The sequence below is a fragment of the Xenopus laevis genome, chromosome 4L (assembly GCF_017654675.1).
Source record: "Xenopus laevis strain J_2021 chromosome 4L, Xenopus_laevis_v10.1, whole genome shotgun sequence".
NCBI lineage: Eukaryota > Metazoa > Chordata > Amphibia > Anura > Pipidae > Xenopus > Xenopus laevis.
Window position 1 is genome coordinate 113,268,498 of NC_054377.1, and position 18,281 is coordinate 113,286,778.

Genomic DNA, 18,281 nt, shown 5'->3' on the forward strand with positions numbered 1-18,281 from the left:
AAGCCCTCACTGAACACATATATGGGAGGATGCAGTATCTTTATAAAAAATGAAGTTAAAATGATCTTCTAATATGTTGCTCTTTTGGGTGGTTAACTAACTTGTACAGAATTGTAAACCCTCTAATCAGCCTGACATTTATATGATATATGTATCTTGTGAGTTAGTCCCTAAGTAAGTGACAGCAGCACATAGCATGTCATTGAATCCGCAGAAAGGAAGATGGGGAGCTACTGGGGCATCTTTCGAAGGACAGATCTTTACTGCTAAAGGGCCGTGAATGCCTTGGGCTGGTACAGAAACCCAAAACATAATGTAAGACATTTCTACCCTACTTCCTTAGTTAAGCTTTAGTTCTCCTTTAATGAGCCTTCACTGTTATGGTTTGTTGTCTTTAAAATGGGATGTTCTCTCGATACAGCATACAGTATTTGTGTACATATTATTATTAACATGTATTTATATAGCGCCAACATATTGCGTAGCACTGTAAAGTAAATGTGATTATACAACTACATCACATGAATTACATACATAGAATATATGGAGTAACAAACATCACAATCAATACAGGTACAAAAAGGTGAGGAAGGCCCTATGCATAGGCATACAGTCTAAAGGGAAGGGAGTAATACGCAAGGTGTGGGAGTGGGCAAGATCGAATTGAGTGGGTGAGAAATGTGGTATTGCGTTTGGTAGTTAAGCAGAGTGAGGGTAGGCTTCTCGAAAGAAGTGCGTTTTCAGAGATTTCTTGAAAGTAGAAAGGTTGGGAGAAAGTCGGACAGACCGTGGGAGAGCATTCCAGAGGAGGGGTGCAGCCCTTGCAAAGTCTTGAATGCGAGCATGTGAGGAGGTAATGAGAGAAGAGTTGAGTAGCAGGTCAGTAGAGGAGCGTAGTAAGCGAGTGGGTGAGTATATAGAGATGAGTTCAGAGATGTAGGGTGGGGCAGAGTTATGAAGTGCTTTGAAAGTCAGTGTCATTAATTTGAATTTGATTCTGAAAGGTAACGGAAGCCAGTGCAGGGATTGACAGAATGGCGAGGCAGAGGAGGAGCGGTTGCTGAGGTGTATGAGCCTCGCAGCAGTGTTCATTATGGACTGGAGAGGTGACAGTCTCTGGAGGGGGAGGCCAATTAAAAGAGAGTTACAGTAGTCTAGACGCGATATGATGAGAGAGTGAATAAGAATTTTGGCAGCGTCTTGGGTGATAAATGATCGTATTTTGGATATGTTCTTTAGGTGGAAGTGACAAGATTTAATAAGTGACTGGATATGAGGAGTGAATGACAGGGCAGAATCTAGGATAACCCCAAGGCACCGGGCCTGGGGAGAGGGGGTGATAGTGGAATTGTTAACTATGATGGATACTTCGGGGATGCTACTGGTGTTAGTTGGAGGAAAGAGAACCATTTCAGTTTTAGAGAGGTTTAATTTAAGGTAGCGTTGTGACATCCAGGTAGAGATAGCGGACAGGCAGGAGGAGACGCGAGTTAGGAGTTCTGGGTTGAGGTCAGGAGATGAGAGATAGATCTGAGTATCGTCAGCATAGAGGTGGTAGTGGAAACCATAAGAATTTATTAATTTGCCAAGGGAGGAAGTATAGAGGGAGAATAATAATAATAATAATAGAAACTAAAATAAGGTTTGCCTTTCTATAAAATATACCTGCAAACATTTAGTTTATAAAATATATTGTGTCTTTTATAGGAGCTGAATGAAATGTGATCACATAGCTCACAATGTTCTTATTGGCATTGACCAATGTTTGCACATTGGCCGTATTCATACATCCCTCTTATGATTCTCTTAGGCTATGGACACCATGCGGTTTTTAAAAAAGCTAGTGGAAGCATCATAGCCGAAACTAGAAACTGCCAGCGTATTTACATAGCGGCCGACTTTTTTAAAAAACTGCGACGAAACCTTGGCGAAACCGCAGCGGTTCCCCGAATGTGTGTCCATAGCCTTAGTGCAGCAAGTCTTCTCTCTCTGCTTCCTGCAGAGCTGTATGAAATGGCCAACACATTTTCTACAGTCCCAGTTGACTGTGATTCATTTGAATCTGGTTTATATTTAACCTTTTAGGTGTCACCCATCAAAAATCAATGTTACGGATATAAGCAGTAAAATTATTCCAGCTAGAGGTTTGGGTGTTTCCTATTACATGCAATGACTGTTGTTAGACTTGCTATGACTATCATTTATGGATCACAAAGATAACCAAATGTTGACACTAGTGTTTATCTCACTTTAAGTCACATTTGAGTCACAAGTTGCAGAACTTGGCGGTGCCAGTGCCAGTGAATTGTATGGGTGAAAATGCTGATTTATTAAGTACAGGTATGGGACCTGTTATCCAGAATGCTGTGGTTTTAAAGGATCTTTCTGTGATATGGAGCTTCATATGGATATAAAAGCATTTAAACATTAAATAATCTCAATAGGCTGATTTGTAGTGTGGAAAAAAAGCTCACAGTTCACACTTGACCATTGTTTTCTTAGCTCCTTACAGATAAGGGTGTGTAGAGTTGAGTTATTATGACTGGCAAAACCCTTATCTGCAATAGTGAATTTAACATTTTATGGAAAAATCAGCTTTCCATTTCCTAAATAAAACACAAAACAACCTATAGAATTTTATTTATACATAACATAAGTTTATACTGCATGTACTGTACATGAGACAACACATGTATACCTATTTTCATAAAAATAACCTTGGGAAACACTCTTTTTATATCAAAGAACTGTTATCTGTATTAATGCTTATGCTTTCCAAATTTAGAATAAAACTGTAGTATGTACAACCATTATTTGCATAGATACTGGTTTGTTGAACATTGTTGAGTAAAAGAATCCCACTGCATTCCACCTTGACGTTTCCATGCTGTATTCTAAATATTCCTTTATCTTTCCAATAAGTGCCCATAAGTGTCTGAAATTTCTAGGATGGAACATATTTTACTTGAGTCCAGAATGCTTACAGTAGAGACAGAAAAAGAAGCCTTAAAATATGCATTGGTGGCCACAGGCTCTATTGGTCCAGGTTCTCCATTAAAAATAAACCTATTTCCATTATAAATTGCATGAATAAATCAGTACCATTTTTATAAAAAACATGATCCCTTGCCTGCAATATCCCCCTTCACCCCAAATCATTAGTGCTGGCTGCATCAGTGCTGTTCCAAGTTCTGGACAGGTTTTTTTTTCAGACTAACTAGCTGGCTTTAGTGAGAAACAAAGGCATAAAACAACCCTGTGGGCTTCTGCCCTCCAACATGCATCATACCTTTGAGTATATACATATGGGTATAAGGTGGGCTGGACTAATCAGGGGTGGGCTGGGCCACATGGAGCTGAGACAGGCGGTGTGGGGATAATTAAGTAAAAGCTCCTGGTTTTATGTCTGGCCCTGTACTCTAACATCTGGGGGGGGGGGAGCTAATCCGAGTAAGTGCAGCTCAGCCCCCCTTAAGGTCCAAAACCCGCAGGGATGTTTTTCCCCCCCTGTCCCCCCATGATGGCGGCCCTGTTCAGTATAAGAGTTACACTCATGTTGGTTTATCTATGAAATCTAGATTATTTAGTGTTAAAAATTGCTACAGGTTAGCAGGCGTGTGTGTATAGAATATCTGACACTGAGCTCTGTGAAATGTTCGGCTCAGGATATATGCGCTTGAGCTCAAAGGAGGGATACTATCACTACTTCTTATTTGGATCTTTTAATACATGTCATGACATATCGTAGTTTAGAATTAGTCGTGGTTTCAAAACCTCTAATACCACTAAAATCCGACCTTTGATAAATAGGCCTCCAAATGTGGCCCAAGAGAGCCCAAAGCATCTATACATATTTCCACACTTACAAATGTCGGGCAATTTACATTAATTTAATGTGGTATAGACTGCTTTTGGGCATTCTTGGGACCATAGAAATCTCTTGTTGGAGTCACATTTGTGCACCCTACCTCTTGTTGAACTGCCTTGACCTAAACTGATCAAAGGGCAAAAAGTAAACAGAAAATAATAGGAGGAGACCGATCATTCCCATAAAATTCTGATATTCTGTAGTTTTAAACAGTTACAGAAGCTGAGTGGGGATAAATAAGAAAGGTGAATAAATGCAAGCAACATTTCCATGTCATATTATAATATTATCTGGGACATAGCATAAGATCTAAATATAAAGAATGGAAGACAATATAATATAAAATTACAGTTAATAAGCTCTATGAGATAATATGATAATTTTGGCAGTAAATTCCAGGTATGTATAAGTCAGAACACTGCACTGCACATCATAAATGATGGCAACAGAACATCTTCACTTCTTCACATCTTCATTATTACTTAAATAATGAAATAGACATGTCAAAAAAGGTACATCCTATACTTGCTGTGTGATATGACAATGTTAAAGTAGCTTTATATAATAGTTTATAAATTGTTGTATGTTAAAAGGTATTGGTCGAGTATGTATTTATTTTTATTTCAGTTGTCTATTATTTCCTTAATATTTTTTATTGCATCTTAATGCAGAACTACTTCTGCTTCTGAAAAGCAAATACACAAATGTGGAATTTTGTTTATTAGCCTGTTAAACCTTTGTTAAATTATAGGAATTGCATTAGGCGTGTCTTGGTGGAAAAAATAAGTGGCCAGACTTGTATACATAAATACATAAAAAGATTACTACAACTCTCAGGATTTTGGCAATAAAGTTCTGCACACGTCATACTGTTCAATATTAATATTTATATTAACCAAAAATAGCACATACATAAGGTATTTAAGTCCAACGGTTCTTGAAATAGCAAATGCCTTGACTGCATTTATTTTTAAAGGCCCTTACTCGTGCCACTCATGTTTTGGCTGCAGGATTCCTCTCAAGGAGAAATGCAGCTGTGGCCCATACAACAGTAGCTACTTCAAGGGTAGGACTGGGCCGGCGGGACCGCCGGGAAAAAACCTGGTGGGCCCGGCCGGCTCAGATCTGCACCCTGCACTTATCCTGTTTTTCTTCTTCTTCTCAAAAACACAGCATGTGTACATGCCCGTGGGATGGGCAGAGGAGGGCCCTGAGGAAGCAGCCCCGATTGGCCCCCCAGTCTGACCCTGGCTGCTTATAAGTCTTTAGAATGGTGAACATGGCACATATGACAAATGCTGGCATTTTAGGTAGGGATCTCTCAGGAACACCAGTGTAAGTATCCTCAGCAATTACTGTTTGGCAGTGCCAGTATCTGTCATAGACATAGGCAGTGCATATCAAATGAACTGGAAGCATCTCTGGAATGACCATATATATGTGTCATTAGTAAAGGGTGCTCAAAATGGTTTGCAAGAAATGTGAAATGGAAAATAAGCTATCCGGAACTTTAGCTAGTCCTAAACAATTTATACCAGTGGTTGTCAACCCTTCTCAGTTCAAGCCCAACTTTTCATCAGAGACCTCATTAGCTCATAAGATGAGAGTCAATGGGGTAAATTTACTAACCTGCGGAGTTGCGCTAGTGCAGCCTTCGCCACACTTCCTCTGGCGAATTTTCACCAGGCCGCTGCTAATCCACTAAAATCCGAAGTTGCGCTCATGAGACGAAAGGTAGCAAAGTTGCGCTAGCGTTAATTCATCAGGCTAATTGAAGTTGTGCTAGCGAGGGCTAATTTGCATACGGCGCCAAATTTAAATTTGAATGGACGTGTATGCTGCAGCGCATACAGAATACTACACAAGCCCAGGGAAACTTAATAAAAGTTTAAATAGGTGTTCTAATGCCCTACACATGTGCCCACAGTATATGTAAGGTGCCATATGTTAACAAATTTTGGGGGGAAGGTGGGCACCCTAAAAAATCTTTTTGCTCTTTTTCAGCCTATCACCCAAAAAACGCCAGCTCTGACCTGGCAAAGTAAACTCTGGCGAAGGAGATTAAAAATCTTAGTAAATTTGCGTCGTTTCGCCCCCTTCGCCAGAGTGCGACTCCGCCAGCGTTATGGTGCAAAGTTGGGCTAGGCGTTCCACTTCGCATTTTGGTAAATTTGCCCCAATGGCTCTTTTCCCCAATTGTCACCCTAACTGGTCTTTAGGCAAAGCCTTCCCCACCTTTGCAACAGCTCTATGCAGGTCCGGACTGAGAATTAAAATAGGCCCTGGCATTTCAAGTACACAGAGGCCCAATCAGCCCACACAGAGGCCCAAACAACCCCCACCAGCCCACTAAATACTGACTTTCTATGGCACCTTATAGCAGCCCCTCTGGCATTTGCCAGAACCCACAGATTGCCAGTCCGGGCCTGGCTCTATGTCATCCCTCCCAGGGGGCCAGACCTACAGTTTGGAAACACTGATCTAGTCCATTTATGCTGTTACTCCTCCTGACTACATTTGAAGCCTTTTTTTTAACATTGGTATAAGACAATTTAGGTTTACTGTTTTTATTCCTAATTGGAATTTTCTCTCTAGCAAGAGAACTAAAGTAAAGTGTGCTGTAGATCCCACTAAAATAGGCAACTGTGTCCAGGTCTTTCATCTGTCTCTCTCTCTCACGATCTGCTGGAAATCTGTAGGATGCTAGAGCTGGAGTGACAGGGTGAACAGGTCTATGTGTGGATATTTGCCATGGGAGGGGTTTCTGGGTGGCAGCCAAGAGTGGCATCAGATGCAAGTTTAATCAAGACTTCAGCTGTAAGTATCAGGAAAATACCTGCTACATAATAACACCCCGATCTACATCAACAGCACTTACTTGGGAATGGACAGCCATAGTATGGAAATTGAATTATGACCTGCATGACATGAGCAGGAATCTACTGAGATCTCTCATTCTGACTGCTTACATTTTTTTAATGGAACAGGCTACACCGTTTTTTGAACACATCATAATAAAGTAAAGTTTTTAATGATATAAGGCAGATAGGAAAAACACATTTACAATTTGTTTTAGATACACCACTGTATGGTTTCTTTGAGTGCTGGACTATATTCTGATATTTTATGATCCCTTCCAGCACCCTTTGTCTATTTGATATTCTGCATTATGTGAGGTGCTATGATTCATTAAAAGATTTGCTGGGAGGACCATCATTCTAATGTGGGAACATTTGATTTTGATTTGTTAAAAAAACCTTCTTAAAATGCCAGTAACTTTTTTCTAACTGCCAGTATAACTGCCTCTTATACAAAGATCCTGTTGTTTCTCTCTCTTGGCTGTTAATTTGATCTTCTGTAAACCACAGTGTTCCCTTTCTACTGTTTACCCAACTCTAACTGGGAAATTATAATACACCTACTAAAAAAATAAATAAAAGCATTTGGAGATATAAATATTAACAGATAAAAAGGTACAGAAAGCAACTGATACCACTTGTGCTTAGGAGAGGCTTCAACCACCCTCAACTCATTATTGTGCCCAGCTACAGTGTAAGTCTAGAGAATTGCAGAACTTTCAGTTTCTTTCTGACTGATGCTCACTAACAAAAGAATGGGAGATCCAGCAGCTGTTGAACATCTTCCCAAGTTCTGGGGCATGGGAGAAAGTCCTAGCATCAATCTTTTGATAAAAGGATATATTAATCCAAATGTGTCTGAAATTGTACAATACACAGAGGCCTATTTATAAAAATTTGAATTTGTGACATATTTTTTTTTTTTAATAAACTCAAAATGTTTCAAAAGTTGATGGTTGATTATTTATTAAAAAAATCTGAACATAAAAACTTTATCGAATAACACTTGAATAATATTAATTTGTATGCTGCTCATCATTTTCAATGGGTCTACAAACTGTCAAAAAATGAGAAAAACATGAAAATCTCAAACTGAATTTCAATTGAATTGAATTAATTAATCTTTACGTGATAAAGTCATGTGACTTTAATGGTTTGGATTTGATTCTGCTGGCAATTTAAACTTTAAAGCTCTGAATCAGAACCTGAAAAATTAACCAAACCAAATTCAAAGTGTCCCCAGTGTACAGCAACACAGAAATGTTTTGAACATTTTGAAAGCCTTATAATGACTCAATTATAAATTTAATTAAAAAATCTAAATTGATTAAAGGCAGGAACACCAGTGTGAGTTAGGGTATAAGGCATAAGCAATCTTAAATAGGCCTCTATGTGTTTGATGGTGCACATTGTTACTCTTTAAAAAAAACTACAACTGAATTACTCCCCTAGTGGAAATCCCTATCTTGGATTTTATGAAACATTATTGTATAATCCAGTCCTCTCCTCATTTTTCTGACTCAATACCAGACTCCCAATGGTACCTATTTATTAAGCTATGTAATATGTTTTACTGCAAAAAAATGTTAATAACATAGGGGCAGATTTATCAAAGTGTGAAATTAGAGCTCACAACAATAAGGGGTATATTTATCAAACAGTGAATTTCACTCCAGAGGACTGTGGTGATCTCTAACTTCACTGTTTGATAAATATACCCCTTATTGTTGTGAGCTCTAATTTTACACTTTGATAAATCTGCCCCTATGTTTTTTAAAAAATGTTGCCGTAAAACCTACTACATAGCTTAATAAATAGGTACCATTGGGAGTCTGCTATTGAGTGTTTGCCTTTCTAAATGAGGAGAGGACTGGATTATACAATAATGTTTCATAAAATCCATGACAGGGATTTCCACTAGGGGAGTAATTCAGTTGTAGTTTTTTTTTTAAAGAGTAACAATATGCACCATCAAACACATAGAGGCCTATTTAAGTTTGCTTATGCCTTATTCCCTAACTCACACTGGTGTTCCTGCCAAAAATGCTCAGCAATCATCATCAATGGGATTTTAAAAGACGTATTTATCAAATGATGAACTTTCACTTTCACCCATTGATGAATACTCTTTTAAAAACCCATAGAAATAAATGGAGAGTGGCGGAATTTCACTCTAGAGGACTGTGGCAATCTCTAACTTCACTCTTTGATAAATATCCCCTATAACTCACCCACTCTCTGTTCATTCTTATGGGATTTCTAGAAGTGTATGATTCAAAGGGTGGAAGTTAGAGTTCACCATTTGATAAATAGGCAGCTAAATATCCCATAGGAATGATTAGAAAGTGGGCGAGTTTTATTGTGGTGTTGTAAATTCACATGTTGAAAAATCTGCCCGTAGTGTAAAATAGAAGTGTGATCTATTAAGCTGTGTTATTCTCCTCACTCATCAACGGCCCATCGGTGATGAAACTGAAAAAGGTGTGTATATTGATTTCCTCCATAAATGTACACCTCAGGGTTGAGGCGCAATCCTTGCGTAGCAAGAAGTGTAATTTAACAAGGTGTGTGATTGATAAAGGCATGTATTTTATTTACTCCAGAAATTTACACCATCATTTTACTCCACCTTAGTTTAATCAATAGGAAGAAAAAAGTGTAAAAAGTGGAGTGATTTTTTTTCATGGATTAAACACAATTGTTTGTATCACAGTTTTACAGTCTGCTTCACAGTCATTTCTAATTTTGATAGATACATATGATATTTTATTGTGTGGCATTTAGTTGATATAATGAAAGCTACATTATGTAGTGTGTGATTAATAAAAAATCTCCATACTTCATCTATGTCTTAATATACACCACAATCCATACACTACATTGATGTATACATTGATTTGTACATTAATCTATACCAGGGGTCCCCAACCTTTTTTACCCGTGAGCCACATTCAAATGTAAAAAGAGTTGGGGAGCAACACAATCATGAAAAAGTCCCTTGGGGTGCCAAATAAGGGCTGTGATTGGCTGTTTGGTAACCCCTATGTGGACTGGTAACCTACAGGAGGCTCTACTTGGCACTATAATTAGTTTTCATGCAATTAAAACTTGCCTCCAAGCCTGGAATTCAAAAATAATCACCTGCTTTGAGGCTGTGAACAAGTGTTGGAGACCAATATGTTGCTCACGAGCTACAGGTTGGGGATCAATGATCTATACCATACACTATAGTTCATTCATTAAGCCATACATGAAATCTACACCATAATCTATATGCTAATCTATATATTATCTGGGTGCCATAATTTAAATACAGGTAATAATCTATACAATAATTTGATAATTATTTATCAAACGTCAAATTTAAGAGTTTTGTATACCTCAAATGAACTCGTATGGACTCACAACTCGAATGGTTTCAAATTTAAGAAAAAACTGGAATCGGCGAGTTCGAGGTTAACAACCCAGAAAACTCGAATTGATCAAGTTTTCAGAGAGAAAATATTTACAGTCTTAAAGGAAAACTTTACCCCCAAATTGAATATTTAAGCAACAGTTTATATCAGATTAAAGAATCTCACCAAACTGGTATAAATATTTAAGTAAATATTGCCCTTTTACATCTCTTGCCTTGAACCACCATTATGTGATGGTCTCTGTGCTGCCTCAGAGATCACCTGACCAGAAATACTACAACTCTAACTGTAACAGGAAGAAGTGTGGAAGCAAAAGACGGAACTCTGTCTGTTAAATGGCTCATGTGACCTAACATGTATGGTTTGTTTGTGTGCACCGTGATCCCAGGGGTGCCCCTTATTTTTTAAAATGTAAATTTTCTATTTAGGATTACCCAATGGCACATACTACTAAAAAAGTATATTATGAAAATGATTTATTTACATGAAGCAGGGTTTTACATATGAGCTGTTTTATGGAATATCTTTTTATAGAGCCCTACAATGTTTGGGGGGTATAGCTTTCCTTAGGGATGCACCGAACCCAGGATTAGGTTCGGGATTCGGCCTTTTTCAGCAGGATTCGGCCGAATCCTTCTGCCCGGCTGAACCGAATCCAAATCCAAATTTGCATATGCAAATTAGGGGCGGGAAGGGAAATCATGTGACTTTTTGTCACCGGACAAGGAAGTAAAAAATGTTTTCCCTTTCCCACCTCTAATTTGTATGTGCAAATTAGGATTCGGATTTGGTTCGGTATTTGGCTGAATCTTTTGTGAAGGATTCGGGGGTTCGGCCGAATCCAAAATAGTGGATTTGGTGCATCCTTAGTTTTCCTTTAAGGATTTTCTCTGAAGATCTTTAGCCAGAAAGGGCCTATTGTCTGTTCTGCAAGAGATTAAACATTACTGCAATCAGTCTCTATGTAGTATTTAAAGAATGCTTAAGATGTTTAAATACTAACTGCTGCTGAGGGTTCACTTTTTATAAACAGCAGCAGAAATGAGATGGCTGTAGTTATATAGAAAGTGTTTAGAGGCCAATATCTGGCTTTATGTATAGGCCAGTCCATTAAAAAGATTTTGTGGTATATAATAGTATCATTCTACTATCTTTCATTTAGGCCTACACAGCATTCAACCTGATTGATTTGGCTTGTAGCAGTTAATTACAACTTGGTAGTGTTCTAGCAATGAAGATGCCATATGATTAATAAATATCAGTAGCTTATCATCTAATTATCTACCCACAAGCTAATAGGGAAGCACTAAATGACTCCTGTGCACGCTGAAACTATAAAAATAAAGCCAGAACATTTTATCCTTCCATACAAAGGAGCCAGAACAGCTCAATATTTGTCATACAGCAAGCCCTTAATCATAAATACCACACATAACATATCTGTAGCATTCTGTAACACTGGGAAGGGGTGGAATATTTGTGTACTCGCTGATCTCACAAGCAGTTCTCACAAGTGTAATAAGAAGCTCACTAGTTCTATATGGCTATATAGTATTAGCAACTACATTGCCTAATTGTTTGTTTTCTGGTTCCATTAACTCCAGCTGTTGCTGATGCCACTTTAATAATAATAAATACAAATTCATACCTCCCAACTGTCCTGTTTCGTGGGACAGTCCCAATTGTTGACAGCTCAGCCTGCAGTCCCGGATTGTTACTGAAATGTCCAGAGTTTCTCTTGCCCTGAACAGCCAGAAAAAGATAAAAAGTTTCTTAAACTTAAAGGGATCCTTTCATCGGAAAACATGTTTTTTTTCAAAATGCACCAGTTAATAGTGCTACTCCAGCAGACTTTTGCACTGAAATCCATTTCTCAAAAGAGCAAACAGGGTTTTTTATATTCAATTTTGAAATCTGACATGGGGCTAGACATTTTGTCAATTTCCCAGCTGCCCCATGTCATGTGACTTGTGCCTGCACTTTAGGAGAGAAATGCTTTCTGGCAGGCTGCTGTTTTTTCTTCTCAATGTAACTGAATGTGTCTCAGTGGGACATGGGTTTTTACTATTGAGTGCTGTTCTTAGATCTACCAGGCAGCTGTTATCTTGTGCTAGGGAGCTGCTATCTGGTTACCTTCCCATTGTTCTTTTGTTTGGCTGCTGGGGGGGGGGAAGGGAGGGGGTGATATCACTCCAACTTGCAGTACAGCAGTAAAGAGTGATTGAAATTTATCAGAGCACAAGTCACATGACTTGGGGCAGCTGGGAAATTGACAATATGTCTAGCCCCATGTGAGATTTCAAAATTAAATATAAAAAAATCAGTTTGCTATTTTGAGAAATATATTTCAGAGCTGAATTCTACTGGAGCAGCACTATTAACTGATTCATTTTGAAAAAAAAAATTTTCCCATGACAGTATCCCTTTAATTAAACAAGAGGCTTTTAGCAGAGGCCAAAATACTCAGCGCCAGCTCTTAGATACAGTTGTAACTATTTAAGATAAGCAAATATACAATTGTAATTATTTAAGATAAGCTGGTCTCTTGGGGGAAATGAGACTTACAGCTTAATAAAGGCAATTCTCCGTTATTAGAAAAACACATAAAAAATGGCCTAGGATTCACCATCATCTGTAAACCCCCAGAAATGTGTTCAAACTTTCCATAACCTGACAAATTTTGTAAAATGGACATGGTATTTAGGGGATTTGGCCACAAAATGGGCATGTTCAGATCAAGAACAGAACTTTTTGTCTCTCTTTCTGATCTTCAAATGTTTGGAGGCGTGCAAATTAGCATGAATATAATAATAAACTGTTAATTAAAATTATTTTTTTTATAATTTTTGCTCATTTTCCTATCACTTTGTCAAATACAGCACAACTCACCAAGTCACAATTGGATTACGGCAAAATCACAATTACATTTTTTTTTAAAATTTGAAATGTGTTAGGTCTCAAGATATTAATTGTTTAAAATACACAAGCACGGAAAAAAACAGCACTTGTGAATAAAGAAAAATAATCAAGAGTTTGCTGCAATTTGCAATCACAACTCACAGTTGTATAAATGTGTCCCATAGTGTCTAATGTTGTATTTATATTTGCTCCAGTGTGGGTAGGGCGTTACCAGAATCAAATATAAGATAAAAAAAGAAAAAGTAGAAATAATTGCTGGGTAAGGTGTAATTATTGCTTTTATTATTATTTTCTTTATTTGTATAATGCCATACAAATCACGTGTACAAAGAATTTAGTAAGCCACAATGAGTGCATGTATATACCATACAAGTCTTAGAAGATGAGACCAAGTGACATGCTCAGGTTTGTTCTCATTGGTTCAAAGCCCATTGACAAAATCAATGAATCATTTCTTCTCCCCATAAACACAGAGGAGGTGTACAGAACACATTGTACCTACAAGCAAATAAACATATGGTATATTGGGTGAACCTGTTGTACCTGTAATTGCAGTTGTATAAATATTGTTTTAATATACATTATCTATGCAGTTACTGTCCACGGTTTCACACAGTGTGGGACAATATGATCATATTATATGAATTGGAATGTAGAGCCCTTGGACAATCCTTTAAGTTGTCTTCAGATCGTGAAAAATGACACTTTATACTTTAAAGGGCAAGGAAATCATTTCCACTAACTTTTATCCATATTAAAGATCACATTTTCCTGTACTTAATCGCTAATGTAATTTTGCAGACTGAGTCTTAGTTTGTCTGTGTTACGTTGTCTTAAGCTCATATAAAACATCAGCGCTGCAGGCACTAATTTGCAAATTATAACGTCACAAAGATGTTTTGTGACAAAAAGTCACTCGATTTCCCTCCCCGCCCCTAATTTATGTATGCAAATTAGGATTTGATTTGGCAGGGCAGAAGGATTCGGCGGAATCCTGCTGAAAAAGGCTGAATCCTGGATTTGGTGCATCTCTAGAATTTTTTATTAGTTACTCATAATTCTAAAAGCATTGCAGAAGTACAGCAACTACAGGACTGAGGTAGGCTTGTGAAATAAATTACATTCTCTCTTGGGGTTTTCTTGTCCTTTAATATTAGAAAAACAGTCACACATAGAAAATAGAAAGTAGTTAGAAATTTCTTTTCTAGTGAACTATCTGAAACCAACTGTATTATGTTGGAAGTTGAACAACCCCTTTCATGGCTACATGAACCCTTGTCTGCCTTCAGCTCTGATCTATGCCAATGTGGAAGACTGTGGCACTTTCAATAGCTTATACCCCTAATATAGTGTAGACATCTCCAGCCATATGACCAGCCACGGCAGAAACACTGGCTTCTGCTTGATTGAGTCTTTCCTTTGCACCTCTGGCTGTAGTCAGCTGCCATGCACCCAATCCATTTAAATAAGATGCCATACAATAATATTACAGAATGTATCAGTTAGTCACAACAGATGTTTGTTTTATTTCTATGCCTTTCTTTGTTATAATAGGAGCTTTTTGTAGAGGAACCTGTAGCGCTGATTAAGTCAAATAACACTAATGGTTTAGCAGGCTTATGACCTGTGAAAAGTGCATTTATTTTGTAAACTGTAGGTGCAATCTTTTTTTTTTCTTTTTTACACTAACAACCCTATGTAGTTTTACACTATTATATCCCACCTGTTTTATCCGTTTATGGAAGCTGGCATTCAGTCTGGGCTTTCTGTATAGGGGATTAGTACCTAAACCTGTTTGTGACACTCTGACTCTTTGCTGAACCTTTGTGTGAGATATTGGCTATGGGTGGCACCTTCTGTATCTGTGACATGCTCATGCTTTGAAGTGTCTGTCTGCGGTAGTGTGGTGTTTGTTTTTGCTGTGGGTAAGACTGGCATTTGTTGTGTCTGACAGAGAGAGGCTGGTGCTTGCTTGTGATAAATGGGTGTATTGCTGGGTCATTGGGAGAGGCATGTGCAATCTGACCTAGAACAAAGATATCCATTTTTGTATTTCTTAAAAATATCTTTTCTTTATGCTACCAGTGGTAGAACAATATGTAGAGAAGCAATGGAATCAGGAAAGGCTTGAACCATTAAATAGTCAAGAAATGACATGGAGACACATACAGCTTCCTTTAGTCCTTAGTCTTGATCCCATTATGCACAGTAGGGCCTGACATAAAGCGGAATGCTGACCATAATCATTAAATGTTGTGAAGACTCACTCTGAAGAAACACAAAGCTAATCCTTGTAGTTTCCTTTAAATTGCACTTTTCACTCCATGGGACTCTGCATGCACCATAGTAAAGTAAATGCATGCAGGGTCCCCTGGAGTCACAATGGACCCCTAGAAAAATGGAACAAGATGGTGGCATGGTGGTCAGATCAATTATTCTGCAGAGGACAAGTTACAATGAGCTCACATACAGCCTCATACACAATAATCTGAATCCCTCAAAAGGAAGCCGGCACTTACTATAAAATGCTCATTTTGCACTTTTATGTATTAAGCACATGAAAAAACGTTATACACAGATGTGTAGTAGAAGTGAGAATATACACCCCTATACAATGTAGGAAATATACTGAATAAAACAGCTATATGTAAACCCCTGCTTTATTTAAATAAAATATTTTCATAAAAATAGTTTTTTTACTAGTATGTGCAATTTCGTAATCCTAAATTGAAAACTGCTAGTTTAATTAATAAGGGCCACCTCCTGGGATCATGTGATTCATAGTGCACACAAGCAAACCAAGGGCACACAACATACTGTACATGTTAGGTCACATGAGCCAATTAATAGAAAAACTTCTGTCTTCCACACTTCTTCCTGTTACAAATAGAGCTGCATTATTTCTGGTCAGGTGATCCTTCTTTCCAAGGGGAGGGGGTGTAGTCCCTTGAGGTTTTAAAAAGGGATGCCCACGTGTGCTCTGTCTCTTTCAAGTGCACCCATTAGCTGGAGGAAGTGGGGTGTTACTGCTAGGGCCAGAGGTGGAGGTAGACCTCTAGGACTGACAGTTAGGATCAGGAAATTTAGTGTGCAGCTAAGGCTCCAATGAGGAGTTTGGTGAGGGGTTAGTACCCTGTGGAACCTCTGCTGCCATTATAGGGACTCAAGCAGTCAGGCTCAGGATTAGGTATATCCTGGAGTAAAACAGCTCTGCGGGCTTCACCTAGGGATGGAGAGTTGGTTACCACAAGGCAGGCAATACTACACATTGAGAGGAACAAATAAAGTTGTGAGTACTTTGCATGTAACTGTCCTGCCGCCACTTGAAGTATTGATTTGCTTTACTAACTAAGCACACCCCTGCACACACCCTGATTGGCATCCTGAATGTGTCCCAACTGAATAAATGGAGTTGTTGTTTTGAAGAACCACTGGAGCACAATAAAAGTTATTGTGAGAAAGTGAATGCTGTGTGTCCATACCAGAGTGGTCTCCCTTCCTCCATCCCATAAACAAGGGCCCACCTGAAGAGACAGAGTCAAAGTATATCAAAGTATAAAGTTCCTACCGGGAGTTGTTGGGAGTTAGACCCCTTGCCCGGGTCTGGATAACAGAAGACAGTAGCAAAGGGAAGATTGATTTGTCCCTTAAAGGCAAAGCAAGATGGATCTCCTGAACTTTTCAGTAAGGCCTCAAAGTTTATTCATATGCTCCACACTTAAAAATAACAGCATAGGCTTTCTATTAATTCTATTTTATTTATTGGACACATTCCCATTTCCCTCTATTGAAGATCCCAAAGAATCGCACAAAGGTGGCTGTTGCTGTGCTGACAAATAACCTACTCACTCAATCCAGTTTTCCACATAATACACAGACACTAAATTATGATATCAGAGAGGGTGAGATCTACCTCTAGCTAAACTAATAATAATAATAAAAGAGCTAAGAAAATACTTAGATAAAAGCATAGGAGCCACAGCTTTTACCAACCACAGAAAAAAACAACAATTAAACAATAATAACCAACCATAAATCTTCAAAGAGACCAATAAAAATATATAATTACAAATCAATTAAGGCCACAGTATAGTAGCCAAAATAAAGCTGATCCATGCTATAATTTTTCCTTTAACCACAGATACAAAGGGTAACCCTGTAATTTTTTCTGGAGCATAATCGTATTGCAGGCAGCATATAATTCTTTGTTAACTGGTAGTACAGAGAATAGTTGCCCACAGCATGCAAAGAAATTACCCCAAACAGAGTATATACAGGTATTGGATCCTTTATCAGGAAACCCATTATCCAGAAATCTCCAAATTATGGAAAGGCTCTCCCACAGACCCCATTTAATCCAAATAATCTCGATCTTTAAAAATGATTTCCTTTTTCTTTGTAATAATAAAACAATACATTGTACTTGATCCAAACTAAGATATAATTAATCCTTATTGGAAACAAAAGCAGCCTATTGGGTTTATTTAATGTTTGCATGATTTTCTAGTACAGTGCTGTACATATTTTATGGTACCGAGGGCCAGAATTTTTCCAATCTACATGGTGGAGGGCCGATAACGGAAGCCAGTGTTAGCCACTCCCTGTTTTTAGACCACACCCACTTCACTTTAAACCACTTTTTTCAAGCGTTTATTTAATAATTTGTTTCAGTAGTCATTGTCACCCAGTTGGGTGGAATCCATCTCCTTCCCCTTCCCCCTCTTGCCGGCAAGTAATAGCTCCTTCTGTGTGGTGCACCGCGATGTGTATAAACGCGTCAATGGTGTCACTGATGTAATGACAGAGAGAGGCAGAGAGCTGGCGGCTGCTTGGTGTAACTCTCGCTGCTCTCAGCCTTGCACAGTTACACTGAACTGAAGACATTCTTTCTATTACTGTAAAGTGTGAAGCTTCCTGCTGGCACAGCCAGGTACAGATTTGGGGCCCATATGTTTTCTGTTGCTGCTGGGTTTGGTCGTTGGCACAGGTACATAAATACTTGGGGGCAATATGATGTGATCAGATATTTTTGGCTGCTGCTGACACAGGTAAAGATTGGGGGCAATATGATGGCTGCAGGAGGGCTGTATGATGGATGGCTGCTGAGCTTGCTGGTACAGGTACAGGGGGCAGTAATATAAATGAAAAAGTGTTGTACACTTTCTTGCTCTCTTTATTTAAAAACCATCATGGTAAGGAGGGAAATGGTAATGCAGGACA